The sequence below is a fragment of the Artibeus jamaicensis genome, unplaced genomic scaffold (assembly GCF_021234435.1).
Source record: "Artibeus jamaicensis isolate MK-2021 breed Jamaican fruit bat unplaced genomic scaffold, CSHL_Jam_final contig_3206, whole genome shotgun sequence".
NCBI lineage: Eukaryota > Metazoa > Chordata > Mammalia > Chiroptera > Phyllostomidae > Artibeus > Artibeus jamaicensis.
In genome coordinates this window covers 1,071,114-1,085,672 of record NW_026521757.1, presented here as the reverse complement: position 1 = coordinate 1,085,672, position 14,559 = coordinate 1,071,114, and the positions used below count along the sequence as shown (strand labels likewise).

The following is a 14,559-nucleotide window of genomic DNA, read 5'->3' as shown; positions in this document are numbered from 1 at the left end:
TATTATGTGAATACTCTTGTGCACAAAACTGGTTATCTAAAACATCCAATACTACACAAATAGTTTCTCAGTAAGTTTTTTATATTCACTACTATATTATTTCGTGTATGAAGCAGGTATACCTTTAGTAAATAAATACACACTTTTAAGACATATGTGATCAAAATTGCTTTTACTGTTATCAAATTTTCTACCTTATGGACTGTTTCCTCATACTCTGAAAATATTTTTCCTGTTACACAAACTGTTCAGATTGGTACTATGTATAACATGGATTTTGATTAATTCCCAGACTAGTCAATACATAGGGAAATATTTGTTTTTATTGTCATTAAAAGATTTTTGTAATTCATAAATGTAATTAGGGACAAAGAGATATAAATTTTTAAAAATATTTTTAGCTAGCCTGGATTTTCTTAAATTCAACTTTTGTCTCAATATATGTGTCTATTCTAAAGTGACACTTAAATATTCATCTTATGTTTAATTGAATGTAGAATGCTAACAGTAGAGGATGTTTTCCTTATAAAAGAATCCATGTAAGTAGACACATTCTATTTTATAATCTGTATTCTTCATCAACATACTCTGTAGGCTTCCCTAGAAGTTTTTAAAAAATATCCTTTAAATTTGTGGGAAGGGGATTAAGTGGAGGGCAGGTATATAAAGTGAATAACGTATGTACTCTGCTGTAAATGAAAAGATTGTTAACATGCATATTAAATTGAGCTTTTTGTTTGTATTGTTTAATTCTTAGTTACTATTACACATAATATTTCAAATGTTTATTGGCACCTAGTGTGCATACCAGCATGTGATAATGTTTTATTGTTCTGTTGCATTTGCCTTCCACCAGTCTGAATGATAGATCCTTTATTTTTCTTTTTGTAGTGTTCATTTTTTGAGATGTTAACATGTAATCTTAAAGTTAAACAATTATTAGTATGTTTATTCATCTCTCTTAAAAAAAAGGGCATTGGAATATTTTAGTAACTGTTTTACCTTCTTTCACTTACATGTAATTATTTTGTAATGATTTTAGGTATAGTATTCTAGTTCAAAATATAATAAAGTTATATTTTCCAAAATATAACTTTCCAAAAAGGGAACTCCAAAATATAGAATAATTTTTCTTCACTGCACATCCTGGCTGCAAAATTTCTTCTGGAGACTTAATTTGTTTATGAAAAAATATTTCAGGTTGGTGTCCCCACTGAAAATACATTTAATTTATTCAGCCTTTACAATGTCCAAGTACATTCAATGCAATTATCTTTCCAATATTTTAAATATCACCCAGTATACCCATCATGGGGAATTCTATTAGTTTCTAATGTATTGACTATTTTAAAACAAATATAATGGTGATTTATGTTCAATTATACCATAGTATGGAATCTGATTGATTATAAGGACCCATGTGTAAGGTACTAGTTATGTTGACAAAAGTAACAAATATATAAAGTTAAAATAATTTGCCATTTTGATGACACCAAGACAGATTTAAATATAATTACAAGATTATTTTTAAAAATGGGGACAGACTTATACATGGAGACAAGGATGACAGCCAGTTGCAGGGGAAAGAGTAGGAAACTTGGGGGATTGAGCTAAAAGGAAAAAAAAACCATAGACATGGACAACAGTGTGGTGATTCCTGGGGTGGGGGATTATAAGGGGACTAAAGGGTAATAGAAAAATATAATAAAGATTAAATCAGAAAATTGGCAATGTTTGAGGTGTAAAAAGTAAAAAAAATAAATTGAAAATAACCTTCATCTAAATTTATGAATATAATAATTGATAACTGATCACAGACTTTGAAATTAAATGGAATAAAATATGTGGACATCTAATTGAATTAAGCACTTTATAATTTGTTGCTTAAATCATCTCTTAACTGATGGTTATTGAATTTCAGTGTCAGCCTGTACTTTAAGTAATAAGAAGCAGTGTCTGAGTTAAGACGTGTGCACACAGAAACACACTGGTGCACACAGAGAAAGATCCATCCTGTGCCTTTGAGGAAAAGAGGAGCTTAAAGCAGCAAAACGAAAGACCCTGTGGTCAGTTTCTTTTGAGTGTGAGTTTTTATTATATCAAAGTGTTTGTTTCTCTTGAGAACTAGACTTATGAAATCAAAAGTTCCATGGATAGTTGAGGAAAGGGAAATGTTTAACTGCTGAACAAGAGAACAAAAATAAATTTAAGCAGTCTGTCATTAGATTTCTAGAGATAAACTTATTTTTGAAGAATTCTAGAATTTTTCATTTACTAAAGTGTTTCTCTCCTATGTTACTTCTGAAATAATGTTCTAATAAGAAAATTTTTTATAAGGTGTTTATTTGAAAGAATCAATGAAAGAAAAATGATAAATTACTAAAAAATTAAATGTAACCATTGAGATTACGGATATTAGAAAGATTGTAAAAATGCTACCTACAACTATCAGGGCACATCTTTTAAAAATCTAGAGATAAATTATTTATAATCAAACTATAATCACTGAAATTAACTTCAAAAGGAACAGAAAGTTCAACATACAAGAGAGACTAGAAAGGCAATCAAGATTACTCATTAAAGCAAAGACAACGGAACCACATTGCTTTTGACTGAGAAAAGGCTAATTTATAAAGATTTTTACCCAAATTAAGTAAATGCTTTCATAGCATATAAAATGAAAACTTCTCACAATTAATGTGCTACATTGAAATAACATTAATTCCAAAACCATAAAAAATTACATGTGTTACTATCATATCTGTGTGATACTGTATATATGTATTCAACCCCTTCATTCACACAAAACTTCTAATAGTCATTTTTCATAACACACTTTATGTAATGCTCCTTTTACTATTTTAGAATAAAACTCACTAATTGGTAAACTACCTCTACACATATAAAAAATAAGCATGCTATCCCAACTGCAAAGTAGGGATTAAAGGTAACTACTAATAATCTATTTCAATATCTGAATGCTCACCTTAAACTTCACTAGAAAATGTGCTTTCTGATTCTGATATCTGTGCCCACATGAAGAACCCCAATGGATACGGAGTTTGGAATGACGGATCGCAGAGTTGGGTTAGAATACTCACTCAAACACTGGGGGTAGTGAAGGCATTTTAGAAAGTGATTGTCAGCTCTGTTCGAACTAAACTAATTAGAGTATCTCCTTAGTTATTTGAAAAGTTAGCTTATTTACTAATTTTCCCACTGTAGAAGGCTTTCAAGCCACAATTAGATGTGCATAAAACTCATTAGAATGTTATTTTATGACCAAGCATTGTTTTGTAACAATACCAAGACAGGAAAATATTTCAATGTTACAAAATTTAGAAGAAAAAATTATTATATCACACAGTAAATCAAAATTATGATTATAGTGATATGTGCTAAAAAGGAATTTGAATAATTTTACAAGCTGTTTTAAGAAAAATATAGATTCAATTAAAGCAGAAGGGGTTAGCAAATGATAAAGACTATCTGCAAAGCAATAGCAAGCATGATTACAGAGAAAATCTGAAACCATTTTCAAGATTATGATAAATAAGCATCGTCATGTACTTATCAATTTTTGAACATTCAAATTAAATTCAATATTAAAGTGAATTTCAGAGAATGTAGGTAGTAAAGTTACATAATAACAAATAAAATATCTCTATTTGCTAACAAAATAAAAATTATATAGAAGTTTAAGAAACTTTAAAAATTTACTAATATATATAAGGAAATTTGATAAACTGGCTAGATGCATGGAAAATACACACAAGTCAGTATTTTAACCCAGTAATCAAAATAGCCAACTAGAAATACAATTGGAAAATAAATTTCATTCTAAATAAAAATAAAATGCTATACATTTACAACAAATAATAAGATTTTTAGCAATTTATTTTGTTATAAGCAAACAATGATTTTTTTCCTTTTCTCATATTTATTCCCAATATTTCTGGCTATATGTTATGTATCATCCAATACAGTAATAGTATTGATAAATACTATACATAAAGCTTATCAAAACATAAATCAAGAGCTGAACTAATGGATAGAACTAGTGATAATAGTAGAATTTTGGTAATTTGGGGGTTAACTATTTTTCTACTTTTCTACTGAAAATAAAGTGGAAACAAGTCAAAAAGCTGTTTGTAGAAAAACATGAAACATCAAGTGTCAGCAACAAGTGCAAATATGTTAGAACAAACATGTTTTTGGTTCAAATAATTAAATGGCTGCCTGGGAAGCTCAGATAAGGGGGAAACACTTTGGATCCTCAAGGCTCCCACTTTTTATCCACAATTAGTAGCATGAATACAGCCATGTTCATGTTCATAGCCTGATGAACATGCTCCATTTTGCAATGATGTTTCTTGTGTAAAATCTATTGGTGCCATTTCTCATGACAGAAAAAAAAAAAACAGGGGTGGGGAAGGCTGAATGGCTTACTTAGTTTCTGCAGTGTTGAGGAAGTGATATTTCTCTGAGTTATCTGGCATCTAACTATATATACAAGATACTAAAAAGTCTAAATTTTCAAAAAATTTGATAGTATGTTAAAAATTATAAACTTCTCCACATTCTCAGCTTTAGAATGATATCTTTGCATGGTTTTTGACTTGTAAAGAAATCTGAAATAGAGGAATCTGATATTCTGATTCTGGGTCCCTTTAGTTATATTAGGAAACTTATTCACAGTATTAGGAAAATTACTGCAGCACTATATTGAGTGTCTAGGGGAGAAAAAACTTTAATACAACCACAAATGAAATGTTAAAGAACTCAATTAAGCAAAACCAGAAGATTAAATTGCCCTGAGTACTGGATGAATAAGCACCACAAATGAGGAAGATTTACCCTTTTAATCAACCAAGACTGGTTGTAGTATCCGGGTTGATTGACAAGCTTATCTAATTCCAATACATGCAGCAGAGGAATATTCAAGGTTTATCAAGCCCTATTTTTTAAAGGAATGCAAGATATATAAGATTAGGAAATTTAAACATATGCCAGCATCCTGAAGATGGTTTTGTAGTTGCTCTAAAAAAAAAGTCTATTGGCCAGGGAAACATGCTAATCTACTACTCAGTGAAGGTATCTGTGTTCATGAACACTCTACAAAACCCACCCATAATCAATCACATAGATTATGAGACCTCTAACTCTAAAAACTCTTTTAAGAAGAGACAAGACCACCCTTTTAGAGACCAGAATTTTTAAAATATGCTTTTATAATCGGGGAAATAGGAGAAGGGCCATCAAGGAACTTGCACAAATGCCACATGGATCCAAAGGGGTAGGATTGAGGGTGGGAGGCAGGGATGGGTGGGGCGGGAGGTGTGGGAGAGGAAAATGGAGACAACTGTACTTGAACAACAATAAAATATTATAAAATAAAATAAAGTAAAATAAAATATGGTCACTCTGATTTTATACTTATTTTTAAATTAATGTGTTTTACAGATAAAATATCTATTATTGAACTGCCCTCTTATTACTTCATATGTATAAACTTTTAGATTTTAAAAGCATTTAAGGGAATATTTTTCAGATATTGTCAATAATAAGAATTCAAACTATATCTCCAAGAGATTAGAACTGCCTCAGTATTAGGTGGCAGAGGATAATCTGTCTTTGTTGGAGATAAGGTTTTGAGATTTGAAACGTAATTTACATGTAAACTGACTCAAACTCCTATTCTACAGAGATAGATTTTAAATAAAGTACTGAGGCCCTGGCTGGGTATTTTAGTGATGGTTTAGAGCATCATCATGACCCTCCAAGCTTTCAGGTTTGATTCCCTGGCAGATACAAGAAGCAACCAATGAATACATAAATAAATGGAACAACAAATTGGTGTTTCTGATTCTCTCTTCCTCTACCTAAAATCAATGCATTTTTAAATGACTAGATAAATAAGTAAGTAAATAAATAAAGTGCTCAGAAGTACAGAGTCATGTAAACATTTTGAATTTTTGAAAGTAAAGTTTCCTACTCTAACCTATTGTCAATTATCAATTACTTTAGATACCACTTAAACACTGAAATATGACAGCCCCATTGTTTCCTTGTACTGGAGCCTTGTATATATTTAATTAAATGTATTGGGTTAATACTGGTTAATATTACATGTTTTAAGCCTATGATACATCATGTATATATTGCATTGTGTGCTCACACCACAAAGTCTGTATCTCTAACATTACTGCCTTCATGTTTGATGAACATCTCAAATGTATTTTCCTCCTGTGTCATTGAATGTCGCTGTTATGCAAGATCTACTACCACTGTTCCTCTTTGTATATTTACTTTTCATTCACTTATTCATTTCCTCACTAACTAATTAACACCAATTTTGTGATAAACAATTTTCTAGGTACTAGGGTTCTAGCACCCAAAATCCTTACCCTCAATAAAATTTACTTGAGTATGGCAGTTAATAGTAAAGACAAAAAATGTGCTACTTTTTAATTATTGCTACCAATCACCCCTAAAATAAATCAATAACAAAAATATGTAGTTATCTTAATTATTCATTTGCTTACTTATTTGTTTTCATCTCCTTTCTCAAATAACATACTCTATATAAATAAGGTCAATGACTCTCTTGTTAACAGTTAACTGTCTTGTAACTCCACCATCTTAAACATTAGTAGGTATTCAAAATAATTTGCTGAATGAAGGAAATGCACGTGTCTTGTGTATATGTATATACATATGAAGGAAAGGAGAGGAAATTGAAAACCTGAGTAAGTTTTGCACCTGAATATGATTATATAAACTGAATATGACTTAGTAATCACTGAAATCAGATTAATTTTTTTTAACTTTAATTTTTTATTTTTATTCAGTTACAGTTGTCCTGCCTTTTTCCTCTTTGCTCTCCCCTGCCCCATCTCCCCCAACTCCCACAGTCAATGGGAGTTGACTTCTCCCCCAGTGTTGGCGCCCACGAATCCTCTATTTGAGTTCCTTGGCTTGCCCTTTCCCTTTCTTTCCCCCATTCTATCCCTCTCCTTACCCCTCTGGTCATTGTCAGTTTGTTCTTTGTTTCCAAGTCTCTGATTCTATTTTGCTCATTTGTTTGTTTTGTTCATTAGGTTCCACTTATAAGTGAGAACACATGGTATTTGTCTTTCCCCACCTGGCTTATTTCATGTAGCATAATACTTTCCAGTTCCAAATCAGGTTAAATTATTTTTAAAGTAACTCATTTATATACTCAACTAAAAAGAACTGGTATTAAAGATAGAAAACTAGATTAAGACAGAAAGAAAAATTATATTTTACAGAGCTGCTGTGACCTAAAAACTTGATACATGCAATATGATTCCAAATGGTTTTGTTCAAGTGTCTTATCTCAGAAATACACTCAATATCTCAAAAACTTAAACTTTTCAAACTTGGGACAAAGCATGGTGATATTAGAATAAGATATAAGTTAAAAAAAAAAGTCTTGGTAGTGATCCAAAATACAACATGTGGTTTTCCCAATATTCATTAACTTGATGAATATTAACTTGAGGCAAAGCTATATATAGAGAGAGAATGAATATATATGTATAAATATGTGTTGAGTATGTTCAAAAACTACATATTTCTATAACAAAGCATAAATAAATGTGTTCTAAGCCATAACAAAGAAAAATTTAGTTAAAAAATATTGGTCACTATCCTCAAACTTAAAACATTTCAGACATAGATCATGCTGTTTGAATTAAAGATGAACTATTTGATAAAAGTAAAAAGAAATTTCTCCATTATATTATCTGTTTTGATTTTGAGGATCTAGAGTTCTCTGATGGTACCAGTTCACTCTATCTTTTCCAGTGACTTGTAGTTAGGAGTTAAGGTTTTTTATTTCCTAAATATAAAAATTAAGTTAATCGGGACACATGCCTGGGTTGCAGGCCAGTTCCCAGCAGGGGACGCAGGACGCACGAGAGGCAACCATACATTGATGTTTCTCTCCCTCTCTCCTTCCCTTCCCCTCTAAAGATAAATAAATAAAATCTTTAAAAAATTTAAGTTAAAAAAAGAAAGAAGTAACCTTAATATGGGACTCACTCTATAGCTTAAGTTAAATGCAGATACTGATAAAATATGCTGAACATTTTTATTTTATTAATATTACATAATAATAATTGCTACTCTTCATTATATATTGTATTTTAATTAAATATTTGCGGAAAGTGTAAGAAAGAACAGATTGAATTAAAAATCTAACCATATAATTATAGTGTGTTATCTGAAAAAGTAAATAAGTGAATATTCAGAACTCTTACTAAGAAAATCTTAATATATTAAGATACATTCTTACTTTGAAGTTGCATGATCTTAAAATTATAAATCCAAATTGTTTTTTTGAAGTATATTAGCAGTTTATTAAATTATTAGTTTAATGTACTTTAATTCTGAATCCAGGTATGTTATCATGTTGTTTAAATTCATTATACCTTATCTGTGCTCAATATATAGCATAGATTAATAATAATATTACAGTTACAAGTATTTCATTTGCAGAAATAATTCTGAATTTTAGGATGGTTTCTTAGTTACCAGTCTCTTTCAGACAAGATTAAAAACTGTAGCTCAAAGAACTATAACACTCATTTGTTACATAGGGATAATTCAATATTGAGAAGTTTTGTTTCTGTCTATTTTTTTGGTTCTACTCTGCCACTGAATATAGGATCCATTTTCAAACTGCAGACAGATGTCCCTCTATTGTCTGATGAAAGTATTCAGGAAACTAGATTCCCTTGCTTTGGTGGGACTTTTTCTCACATTATGACTGTGTTTATTACCACGTCAATTAAAAGAGTCCCTCCAAACTTTTAGTCATTTGTTCTATTGTAGACATTCTAACTTTTTAAGACTTTCCTTTTTTAAAGAACTGCTCAGAGCAAAACCGAGAGGATGGTGCAGATCCCATATACCCCTTGTGCCCACATATGCAAAGCCTCCCACATTATCAACATCACTGGCCATAGTGATGCATTTGTTAAAACTGATGAACCTGCATTGATGTATTATCACCACCCAAACTACAAGGGTTTACCTTAGGATTCATTCTTGGTAATGTATATGCTACGGGTAAGAATGAATGTATAATGATATTTATCCTTTATTATAACATTATATAGAGTATTTTAACTGCTTTAAAAATCCTCCATGCTCTGCATATTCATCTCTTCCTTTCCCTCAATCCCTGGCAAATACCAAGAAACATGATTGCTGGGTCAGATCATTACAGTGTGTTTAGTTTTATAAGAAACCACCAAACTGCTCTCCGAAATGACTGCTCCATTTGGCATTTTCACCACCAATAAATGAGAGTTTCTGTTTCTGATAAAACATTGCTAACATATTTTTCTTTTACTAATATTACATAATAGTGATTACTCATGTTCATTATAATTTTAAATAAAAATATTTGATAAAATATAAGAAAGAACAAACCTGTTCTTCCTTGTACTTGGTGTTATCAGTGTTCTGGTCCCAAGACAGAGCAACCATAATCTCACAGTACTCTTGAGACCCAGGCCTGAAGCTGCATAGTATTACTTCTGCCAAATTACATAATCAAGGCAAGTCACAGGCTAAGCTAAATTCACATCTAGATGCATGGAATGTCATATGTGTAAGAAAAGTGAAGGAGCCTTAGACCGGTGATGCAGCTGGTTGAAGTGTCCTCCTGTAGGCAAAAAGGTTGTGGTTCAATTCCCTTTGGATCTGGGCACCTGCAGGAGGCAAGTCACAGATGTTTTTCACATCAGTGTTTCCCACTGTCTCCCTCATTCTCTAAATCAATAATAACATATCCTAGGGTGAGGCTTAAAAGAAAGTAAAGGAATTTATAATGACCATATTTGTATTCTGTCAACCATGATCTATTATGTACTAGATTTCAATTAGTCAAGCATGAGTTCATAACTTAGTAAAAACTATATATTTCATTAATAAAAAAAATCATCAAGAGGGGAAAGCAAAATGGAACATAGAATTGGTGATAACAAATAACACCAAATGGTAAATTGCTAACTATAAATCCCAAACATATCTGTCATTACTTTAAATATAAGTGGACTAAAAACTATTATAATTTCAAGATTTTCAGATTGGTTTAAAAGAAACATATGCTGCTTACAAGATGCACATCTGAAAATACAGATAAACAATGGATAAAAATAAAATAACAGAGAAATATTATTTCTTTCTAAAGAAAAGTCAATAAAGTACACTTTAAGGTGCAATACATTTCTAAGATAAAGGCCATGAGATGGCATGGCAGAGATAGAAACAACTTGATAGCAAAATAATTATATTTTAAAATCCCATGTACGTTATCACAATCTCCAAACATTGCATCAATAAATCAGTAACATTAAAAGCAGGGAAAAATCCACATTGCACCTGGAATATAGAATAAACACAAATAAATCAGCAATGTTATAGAAGGTCTGAATAACATAACTAACAAACTATTTGACGTAGATAAAATACTGCAATTTACAATGACAAAATGTAGTTTTTTATGTTTATGTGATCACATAATTGATGATAAAATTTGACAAATTTGAGGCCTCAAGATGAATTCACTTATGGAATGGTAAATAGCAATACAGAAAATAAGCCATAAGTTAATACCATGGTAAATGAGCATTCACAAAATGATTGAAAATTAAAAATATAAAATAAACTTTTAAATAATGTGAAATTGAAGAAAGAAAACCCAGTGGCAATTATAAACTACTTTATATTAAATAATAAAAAATATATAAAAATGTGGTAAACTGAGAACAAAATGTACATACCCTTAATATATCACCTAGGAAAAAATGTCTTAAGACTTTATATATATTCATTTCAAGAAAACAAAAAAAAGGGGGCAGCAATGTAAAATGGAGTAAGATAGCTTCTTCAACAAATGGTGTTGGGAGAACTGGACAGCTACATGCAAAAGAATGTAACTCGAGCACCAACTTACACTATATACCAAAATAAATTCAAGGTGGATAAAAGACTTAAATATAAGCCATGACGTTATTAAAATCCTAGAGGTGAACACTGGAAAGAAAATCTCAGATATTTCATGCAGCAACATTTTTACTGATATGTCCCCTAGAGCAAGGGACATAAAGGAAAGAATAAACAAATGGGATCTCATCAAAATAAAAAGCTTTTGCATGGCTAAAGAAAACAGTATTAAAATAAGAAGAGAATCTACTGTGTGGGAAAACATATTTGCCAACGATACCTCAGACAAGGGTTTAATCTCCAAAATGTACAAAGAATTTACATGACTCCACTCTAAGAAGACAAGCAACCCAATTAAAAAATGGGCAAAGGACTTGAACAGACACTTCCCCAAGGAGGACATACAGAAGATCCAGAGACACATGAAAAGATGCTCAATATCACTAGCTATCAGAGAGATGCAAATTAAAACCACAATGAGATACCACTTTACACCAGTCAGAATGGCCATCATAAACAAAGAAACAAACAAGTGTTGGAGATGTAGAGAAAAGGGGACCCTAGTTCACTGTTGGTGGGATTGCAGACTGGTACAACCACTATGGAAAACAGTATGGAATTTCAGAAAAATAAAAATGGACCTGTCTTTTGACCCAGCAATTCCACTGCTGGGATTATATCCTAAGAACCCTAAAACACCAATCCAAAAGAACATATGCGCCCCAGTGTTCATAGCAGCACAATTTACAATAGCCAAGAGGTGGAAGCAACCTAGGTGCCCTTCAGTAAATGAATGGATCAAAAAATTATGGTACTTATACACAATGAAATTTTATGCGGCAGAAAGAAAGAAGGAGCTCCTACCCTTTGCGACAGCATGGATGGAAATGGAAAACATTATGGTGAGTGAAATAAGCCAGGGGTTGAAAGACAAATACCATATGATCTCGCCTTTAACAGGAAGCTAAACAACAAAACAAACAAGCAAGCAAAATATATAGAGAACAGGCTGACAGCAACCAGAGGGGAGAGGGAAGGGAATTTCAGGGGGAAAAGGGGAAGGATTTACAGGAACTAGTATAAAGGACACATGGACAACAACTAAGGGGAGTGGAAGTGGGAGGGAGGTGGGGAGCACCTGGGGGGTGGGCTGGGATGAGAGTAAAAGACAGAAAACTGTACTTAAACAACAATTAAATAAAAAATTAAAAAACAGAAGAAGAAAACAAAACAAACTAGTATCTTGGAAATTATACCCACTTAACTTAGAGGAAGGTAATAATAAAACAGAAAACAAACATATCGTGAAGAAAAAACAAGGCCAAATTAAATAGTTTCAAATGACTAAAAACATTAACTAATGGAATGGTTAGAAAAATATGTAGAAAGTAAGAATAAAATAATATAAAATATAAAAAGTATCACCCAATGTAAGAAATATATACTAAAAATAATAATTTTGAAGCAATTTTCTCCAATGATTAAAAGATATGGAGAAACTGATAAATATCTAGAGATAAGTAACTTTTAAAAACTGAAAGAAGTAATATGATTTCTTTTAAAAGAAAAGAAATTTAAAAAATAAATCTCTGGCCCCGAATCAAGGTCAGCAGTTTGCTGAAGCTGTTGGTTTTAAGCAAGAGTCTAAGGAAATGTCTTTCTGTGGTCTGTTGGTCATTTCAGAACTTAGGAAATGTAATGGCCATTCATTAGGAAGAAACATCTGAGTCAAATAAATGAATAAATAAATAAATAATATATTTCCTCCATTGAAATCTCCAGGCCAAAATGTCTTTCTCAATGATTTATTCTAAACATTTTATAGGGTTCTTGGTTTCCAAACCTGGCAAGTACACTAAACCACAGCCTTTCTAAGAGAGCTAGGAGCAGACTTTTTGCTTTCAATAAGGTGCTAGAACTGGTAAGACAATCACAGATAGGCCATGGAACCCTTCTTCATAAATTTGCATCAACATTAGACAAGACCCTTCTTGAAAGTCAACAGTTCAAGAAAAAACAGGACCACTCCCCACTCATACAGATTTAGAGAAGACAAGAACATTGTTCAAACTATAAAAATAACTAAATCTTTCAATATATTGATGATATAAATTACTACTGCTTCCTTATCAAAGACAACTTCAGCCACACATTGTTCTTCTTAGCTTCTAGATAGGAAATATTAGAATAACAAACCCTGGAATTGTTATGGATGAATGAGTGGCCAGAGGGGAAATAAAGGCAGGGCTCTCACTGTTACAATTTAGCATAGAACTTAATACAGGAGGCTAAAAGCAAAAGCTCACATGGTTTGACCCAGTAATCCTGAGCCTGGTCTCATAAAGCTGCCAGTAGTCCTGAACAAGTGGAAATACGGTCAGGAGCGGGGGAACCCCTGAAAGGCTGTGTCTCCACTATCTGGGAAAAGGAAAACCTTGGGGCTGTATATTCATTCCAAGGTCTGGAAGGGGGAAAAGGAGGGATCTCTAGTGCCCAAAGAAAGGGCCCATAAACAGTTTTAGTTAACTGCCTGCCTCCCATCACATGTGCAAAATGAACAAGTGGAGTCTGGAGGAAGATAAAGATTTGGGTTAATAGACCTCCACCCACAGCTATGTTTAGGCAGTCACGTCTCCCCCAGAAAGCTGGCACCACTTTTACCTGATAATCAAAATGTAACTTCTTCACACTTACTCCACCAACTATGTAAATCCTCAGAACAAAGGGCTTTCCCTCTTAGCCTCTTCTCTTGGCCTTGTGGTTCCCTTGCGATGTGGGGTTGGACTGCTGGCCAGGGAGCTCCTGGCTACTTCTTTTGGCCATCTGGGTGCTGGTCACCCAGCCATTGGCCACCCTACTTTTGACACCCTTGCTCTAGCCACCCTTGCTTTGCTTTTCTATTAGAATTTAGTGTTATTAAATTTTGCTTGCAGGCTAGTACGCTCACTGGCCTATGATACCTTACTGCATTGGAAAGAAATGAGTTTCTGGGAGTTTCTCCCATAACAGAATCATCACTTCCTTATACTTCCCAATCTAGGGCAAAGTCCAATTCCTTAAGTACACAGAAAAATCCCCCAACAAAACAATTGCTGTGTGAGCAAAGACTCTGTTACTAAGAAGCTGCTTATTTCCCATGGTGAGCACTCACCTACGTTACAAGTCAACAAACCCAACTTGGTTCAACTACAAGTGTGTTCCACATAATCCCTTTTTTTAGAGGACACACACTTTACATATATTTGAGCTTAGCATTTTGAACACACTTGTAAAATGGCGTGACAGCCTGTGAGATGAGATTGGGGATTGGGGGAAGGAGAAGTCCAGCAAAGGGAGCCCTTGCAGGATTTTAAGGAGGGCAGTATGGTGATTGCCCTGGACTTTTCATCATTTTATAAAACCCTAAAATATCCATACAGTGCACATCTCCCATTGTACTAGTTCAACAATGAAACAAATTCATTTCTTACTAATTTTATTCGACTCTTCTTTTAAAATATTTATTTATTTAGTTTTAGAGACAGGGGAAAGAAAGGGAGGGAAAGAAACATCAATGTGTGGTTCTCCCTCACACACTCC

At 32.6% G+C, this 14,559-nt stretch overlaps 1 non-coding gene across 1 annotated transcript; it reads left to right on the top strand.

The window, feature by feature from the left end:
* The first annotated feature begins 12,569 nt into the window (after positions 1-12,569).
* On the top strand, positions 12,570-12,705 carry LOC119039959 (small nucleolar RNA SNORA2/SNORA34 family). The gene has a single exon (XR_005080758.2). It is a non-coding gene; the product is annotated as a small nucleolar RNA SNORA2/SNORA34 family (small nucleolar RNA).
* Positions 12,706-14,559: the final 1,854 nt, after the last annotated feature.